This window comes from Choloepus didactylus, chromosome 8, assembly GCF_015220235.1.
Source record: "Choloepus didactylus isolate mChoDid1 chromosome 8, mChoDid1.pri, whole genome shotgun sequence".
NCBI classification, from domain to species: domain Eukaryota; kingdom Metazoa; phylum Chordata; class Mammalia; order Pilosa; family Megalonychidae; genus Choloepus; species Choloepus didactylus.
Genome location: NC_051314.1, coordinates 79,942,182 through 79,949,807, shown reverse-complemented (window position 1 = coordinate 79,949,807; position 7,626 = coordinate 79,942,182). Strand labels below are relative to the sequence as shown.

At 35.3% G+C, this 7,626-nt stretch overlaps 1 pseudogene; it reads left to right on the top strand.

Moving 5' to 3' along the window:
* Positions 1 to 6,301: 6,301 nt before the first annotated feature.
* Positions 6,302 to 7,316, top strand: LOC119542758 (annotated as a pseudogene).
* Positions 7,317 to 7,626: the final 310 nt, after the last annotated feature.

Sequence of the window (7,626 nt, the reverse complement as noted above, 5' to 3'; positions counted from 1 at the left end):
TATTCCCTTCTCCCTTCTCCTCTTTGGGGTAACTCCAGCTTAATTCCTTGGTCAGCCTGAGCTGTCAATTAAAGATTGGGGTGGAGACCTTCTTCAGAAGTGAATCTGAAATTCAAAGGAATTCTAGGTATTCTGTTCCCCCCAAGGCCAGCCTGGACCTTCAACCTGGACTGCTGATAGAAAATAACCACATATGTTAGTTTTAAATTAAAAATAAAAAGAAAAGGAATAAAGAAAAAAAGAAAAGGGAAGAATATATAGAAGTCCCTTTTAAAAGGCTTTCCCCAGCCTGAAAGTTTTTCCAGTGTCAGCATAGAGTATTTAAAGATGCACTTTGAGCTATTGTCTGCCAATTACTCTCCAACAGCTTCAATTCTGCCCCTGCCAGGGTGGGGGGTGGGGCTACTGAAGTACATAAAGATAAGGAGTCAGTGAGAAACAAGGGACAAAACATAGTAGGAAAAAAAGCTTTTTTTGAGCCAGTGAATGGGTGCCTGCTTTTATGTGCCCCCCTTCTTGACACCCAGCCCTTCTTTAGCACCCTCAGCTCCAAAAATTAACTAATTAATTTGTTAGTTAATTCTGCAGTTGAGACTGGGTTGAGTCCCCCTTCTTGCCCTCAGCAGATTGTTGTGTTTTTTTTCCTCTCAGGGAGCCAGCTGCAAGACAGTCCATGGGGTCTGGGGGGGGGGGGGGCCCCCAAACCTTGGTCAGGGGAACTTAAAATGTTCACTGGGTTCACAGCTTTTCCTCTGGTTCCAGACTTGTGTATGATGTGTGACTGGTCAATACAGACCCTGAAAACTCTATTTCATAGAGTTTCTGGGTAATTATCCATGCCCTCGAGGAGAGACTAAATTCCATGCTTCACCACTCCACCATCTTGCCTTAACCCCCATGTATAGTATTTTTTTTTATACATCATGTTTGCATTAATTGAATTTCTGTCTGTCTTTTTCTAACATCATCATCTGTTTTAATTCACACATTTAAATTCTGAACCTGAACTCTGTGGACCAAACCTTAGACCAATGTACATTTTTACTTTTTTCATGAGTTACTAAACAGCCTTTCTTACTGACATTTCATCTTTCTTTATTTCCACAAAATGAATATGTCCAGTGAGTTTTATAAACAAGGCAATATTTTTGAGATAGAGATCTGTATCTGTTTTACACTTCCAACCTATTACTTAGCACAGTGCCTTCCACTTAGTAGATGAACCAAAATATTTAGAGGAAAAGAATTACTGATTTTTCCCCCAGGCAAATTGAATGTATAACAGCATGAACAATTTTCAGCTGAAATAATTCAGATGAACTGCCCACAAGATGGCAGCAATATATAGTCAGTGTGGTAGATTGAATTATACATCTCAAATTCAGACATATTCTTTATCTTAACCCACATTCCTGTGGGTGTGAACCTATTGTAATTAGGATCTCTTGAAGATGTTATTGTTAGTTCAGGTGTGGCCCAACTGAATGAGATTTGTTCTCAATCTGGATTACTGGAACCCCTTATAAGCAGAAAGAATTATGGCATGCTGAGAGGAGGTCACAGGAAGAATTCAGATGTCAAGAGGAATGTGGAAAGAAAGGAGAGAACATCTTTATCTGATGAGAAACCCAAGGGACCCCGTTCATCACCTGCAGCCAATACCAGAATGTTACACTTTAGAGAGAAAGCATCACCTTGTGGACTCCTTGATTTTGGGCTTTTCCTAGCATCAAAACATGAGCCAATAATTTCCCATTGTTTAAGCCAGCATATTGTGTGGTATTTGTCAAAACAGTCAGTAGGTGAAATTTGCAGTCTGATTTAGGAATTGTTCAATAAACAGTTGGACTGCTCTGGAATGGCAATTGGGCACCTGCATAGTAAACTATATTTTACCTGATTATTTTAGGGGTTTATACTCATTTAGAACAGAGAATGTAGACATGCCTGTTGACATTTTAATTCAGCTTCAGATAAGGAGATTTTTGAAGCCTTGCTTGTTGAGGTCTCATAAATCTTTCTTTTTATTTTATTTTTTCAAAAAGCAGAACAAAATAAAAAAGAACAACTGATACCTGATTCAACAATTCACAATTTTTCACTTCATTTTTCTTACCCACTATTACATACGTTTCCTTCACTATGGCTATTTATTTAGCACAGGAACTAATTATGATAAATGTAATAATTTATGTAATTATTTTCTTGGGGATGTTAGAAATTTATTTATACTTTTTTGAAAGATAGATCCATTCTAGGATTAAAAAATCATAAGATTTTAACTTTTTAAACTATGTTATTTGGTTTACTGGAAAAATAGGTATTAAGGAATTTTCCTTGAAATTCTCACAAATGTAGTTAGTGTCTCTTTTTTTTCCCCTAAGGTAAAATTTAAGCAGGTTGAAATTTTCTCTATGCTTCTACTGATGGATGGGTTAACCTTAAACTCCTGGGGGCTTCTCAAGTCTTCTTGAACCCATAAGGTTTCATTAGAACTCTTTGGAATCATTTCCTCTGTGCACATTTATAGCTGTTTTAAGTTTATTTTTATTTATTTCAGTTGTTTCTGCAGCAAATAGAGCTGTAATATAACAGAGTGATTTCTGTAGTTTTATTGGCCCATAATATTATTTCTATAGTCTCAAAAATTCTAGGGATTAAAAAAAGAGAAAATTGCCTATTTCTTTATGATATTAACTATCTTATACATTAATAAGATATTATTATCATATCTTCCAGGAATTATTTTCAATGCTCTCATAGTTATCTGAACCAATAGCTAAACTAGTTTTAGGTATAATCAATAATATAATACATGCCAATTATCAATTTGAGTCAATGCATTTGAGCATTCAGAAATGGTTATTAATGGGAAAATTCTTGTTTTCTCCCAGTACTGATTTTCAAAAATGAAATTTAAAAGTCCTGTAAGGTTCAAAGGCCATGGCACAAATTTCCCTTGCAATAATTGAACCAAAATCTACCCCACAGCAATTACAAAAATCTTACAGGGCAAATTAAAATCTATGTTCCTGATATATTTTTGATATATTTAATTTATAATCCCAAGGGACATGAGCAGTGGACCCAAGAATCTTGCCTCCCATATATCTGGTATTGAGGAATATAGATTGAATTTCAGTCATTATGACTTACAGAAAATATAGACAATTCCATGAAAGTTCTTTATTATCCCTATGAGATAAAAACAGTTGTTTAATTACCACTAGCATCTTCTAATGTCCCAGGGATCATTTCCCCAAGGCTAGTCACTTTTGAAAATACTATTACTAAAATGTAATAACCTTTTAGAGCCAGTGCTAACAGGGTAGTCTCCCTAAGATATTTGCTTCCTTCTGAACATGTAAGATAACTGATAGATTTCAAGATCAGTTAATAATTATCAGAAAGGATTGCATATCTCTTTTTAACCGTTACACCTTTAATTAAAGAAGATATATCATATGAGGTTTTATTTGGTAAGATATTTATTTATAATTTATTTTTTCCTCAATTTTTAAGCACCTCATTTTATCCCATTTCTGCTTAAATGGTGATGCTATCTGTAAACAACAAAAACATGTTTAGAAAAAATAGAAGTAAATAATGGAACCTTGTTTAATTCTGAAAACTGCATATCATTATGTATTACTAAAATGAAAGTAAACAGAAAATAAAAGAGTCTGTTCTGTCTGAAATCCAAAAATGCTAAAGAAGAGTATGTTAAGAAAACAGTATTTGTAGTAGTTGTATATTTAAGAAATGTTATGTATTATAACAACACAAAGCATTTTCTATTCAGAGACCAGGGTGATTTGCTCTTCAATTTTTAAACATTTATATTCAAGGTTGTTAGAAGTATTTCTCCATTTAGACTAACTTAATGATGACTTCAGCTCTGGGATTGTTTTCCAAATACTGGTGATGTATTTACACAAGCATTCTTATGAGATAACATTTATTTGTGATTGAGAAGGCTAGAATGAGAGGTAAAGTTTGTTACCTGAAAAAAGGTGCAAGACCATCTGCTTAACGGGAAATGACAAAACTCTTTGGCTTCACTGGGACATAGCTAACTAAATTAATGGACTTAATGTCATTATATTGTCAAAATTTCATGCCAAGTAAAATAGCACATTCTCTAGAGTAATGCTGAAATCAAGGCACTCAGTCATAGTTTGCAACTTTTTTTAAGACATCGGTGTACATCCAAGATGGTGATTGCAGCATCAATGCTGATGAGTCTCCTTGTTTACAGAGTATCTGTAACACAGCTGGTAGATTTTTTTAGAATATAGAAAGACTGAGGTAGAAATTTGAAGGTACATTCTAAACTTCTGGTTCTCCACACTTTTATTAAATTTAAACATGCCCAGGCAAAGTAGAAAACCTGCAATACTATTTATCAAAACATCAAGACAATTTTCTTGGAGAGACTTATTGATATTTCACATTGGAGGCAGGTATGGTGGAGCATCCTCTGATCACTGAAGGACCATCCATTCGGGCTGGCATTGCTTTCTGCCACTGTTAACATCAGAATTCTGATATGCAGTCATGGATGAAGTATTTTAGTGATACTGAATAATTGTTAGTCTACAGTAAGGTAAACTCATGCAGATATTTTTTCTTTTAAGACAGATGATGTGATATTTTTAGACCCACAAGTTTATAATTGTTGCAAAATGCTGCTGTGATAATGCATATGGAGCATTTTGTAAGTCCTGCTAAATATACATGGAATATCGATGCTGTAGTTACCACTATTGATAATGAGAGTGGTTATGATGCAGGTAATGCAATAGTGCTAAGAGGGTAGTGGTCACATTCCCTGTCATGCCTGTTACCTATGATTCTGGGACTTGTAGGGCCACTACAGCCTGGTATCATCAGGGTTCCTTTCTTTATGCTGTTGAGGATATTTGTTTGATAACTTATAGTTAGCGAAATAGGTAGGTGAGATATTACCAGAATATATATCTTAGGGTAGAGTACAAAACATAGAATCCTACAAATGGGACACTTGTTTCAAAATGGATCTAGGGGCTATGAATTTTCGCTCCTGATTTTCAGAGGGGGAAATACATTGTATATATTATTTTGACTGTAAAAAAGTAGATACACTTTTGGTAAGCTAATTTGAAAAATGCATTGTAAAATGCATTTTTGTAAAATGCATTTTCTAATGCATTTGTAAAATAATTGGGATCCAATATTTACCTAACTACAATATTTGAAAAGTAAAACATTGCCTATATATGTTCAGCTCCAACATAGCACTATGAATAGTTGTTTCTCCAACATGCAATTGTATGTTTGATGGTCTAAGTATGAAGTGTAGAAAATAAAATTGCCTATAATTCTACTGTTGGTCATAACATTTTACTCTAAATAAGATATGGTGTTTGAAGTAATATGTAATAGTGGAATTATCACTTTTATGACTGGACTTAAGAGGAAATACAATGGTAAGTTACCAGCTCCCACTTCTGACCATGTAGTTTTGGAGAAGAAGGACAGTAGAAAACAGAATTATTTCAGATATACAGGAGTGAAGCAAGTGTTGGGATGGTGACTTCCCTATTGTAAGTCATATTTTTTTCAGAAGACTTTTTAAACCTGAATTCAGACCATATAACTACCCATATGCATAAAAGAAATGGGAGCCCAGTGGAGTTGAGTCATAGGTCAAGAGACAATATTGGATTTCACACAAATCAGCAATTCCATGGAGATTACAGAAAAGCACCCAAATCATAAGCTTATGTTATATTTTACTACACTTTTTTCACATATATATTTCATATGTGTGTATGCATGTATATGTACGTATGTAGTAGATGGAATGGTATAAAATGTACTTCATTCAGTAAGAACATTGATTTATATAATCAAAGATTAGAAAAGTCCATTATTCATTTTTATTGTATCCTGAATTCTTTAAAAAATACTAAATTTTATTTCAATTATTTTAATTATTTTCTGTATAAACTCTTTCTATTAATTCTGCAAAAAGCACGCTGCCGATGAAAAACATGAACTGCAGACTGACCACTGATAGGAGAAAAACTGCACCCAGGTGACAGCAATTAGTAGTTTTCAAGCAAAATATTTCATTTTCCTTGACTTTCTCTCATTGTAAGTATACTATCTGCTTCAGAGAAACAGAATGGTAAGAAAAAATAACTGAAAACAGCTGTGTTTTATGGATTTTACTGTAGTTTTGAAATTATATCTATATGCAAAGTACTTTTTGAGGCACATACTGATTTTGATTCTTAGAGAGAAACTGGTCTAAGATATGACTTGTGAAAATCAGACCAGTGTCACTGAATTTATTCTTCTTGGTTTCTCAAACAACCCTGAAATGCAAGTTCCCTTCTTTGTGTTGATCCTGGTGGTCTATATAGTCACTTTGCTGGGCAACTTTCTTATTGTCACAGTTACCAGTGTGGATCCCACTTTTCAAACACCCATGTACTTCTTTCTCCAAAATCTATCACTTCTTGAAGTCTGTTTCACCTTGGTCATGGTGCCGAAGATGCTGGTAGATCTACTTTCCCCAAGGAAAGTTATCTCTTTTGTGGGTTGTGGTACCCAGATGTACTTCTTCTTCTTCTTTGGCAGTTCTGAATGTTTCCTTCTCTCTCTGATGGCTTATGATTGCTTTGTAGCTATCTGTAACCCTCTCCATTATCCCAATCATAATGAAGAGGACTGTGTGCTCATGGATGGTCATAGGCTCCTGGATGTCTGGTGTCCCTGTCTCTATGCTGCAGACAGCATGGATGATGGCCCTTCCTTTCTGTGGACAAAATGCCATAGATCACTTCTTTTGTGATGGTCCCCCGGTGTTGAAACTAGTCACTCAAGACACCACCATGTATGAAATGCAAGCACTTGCCTCCACACTACTGTTTATCATGTTTCCCTTTTCCCTCATTTTGGTCTCCTACACTCACATTATCGCCACTATCCTGAGGATATCCTCTGCTACTGGTCGCCAGAAGGCATTTTCTACCTGTTCATCTCACCTCATCGTGGTGTCCCTCTTCTATGGAACTGCCAGCCTGATCTACCTATGTCCCAAATCCAACCAGTCATCTGAAAGCAAGAAACTAATTTCATTGTCCTACACTGTCATCACCCCTATGTTAAACCCCTTCATCTACAGCCTGAGGAACAACGAAGTGAAAGGGGCAGTGAAGAGGGCAATCAGTCGAAAAGTCTTACAGAAGTGAGATGTGTTTTGTGTCCAATGTAGAGTGTTTCTAAACAAAGGAGAAGCTAAACACACTAATAAAAGTCTGGGATGAAGGAGTGGAAGATTTGTTCTAATCCTGCCAGTCTCACTTACTGTGATGGATGAATCTCAGTGACCATAAGGCATGGCCTTATCAAGAATAGGAATACATTTCCAGCACTACACTAATACTAGGGATGAATAATTAGCAGCTGATAAGAGCTCTGGGATGTTTTGTGTTATGATAGTTGTTTAAAATTGAAAAAAAAAAAAAAACAGATGGTAAGCTCAAATTGGGATAATCAGGAGAAATTTTATGAGGAAACTATTTTACAAATTGTGGGCAGGTTTAGGGAATTGCCACACAGCTCTCAAACAGAAAT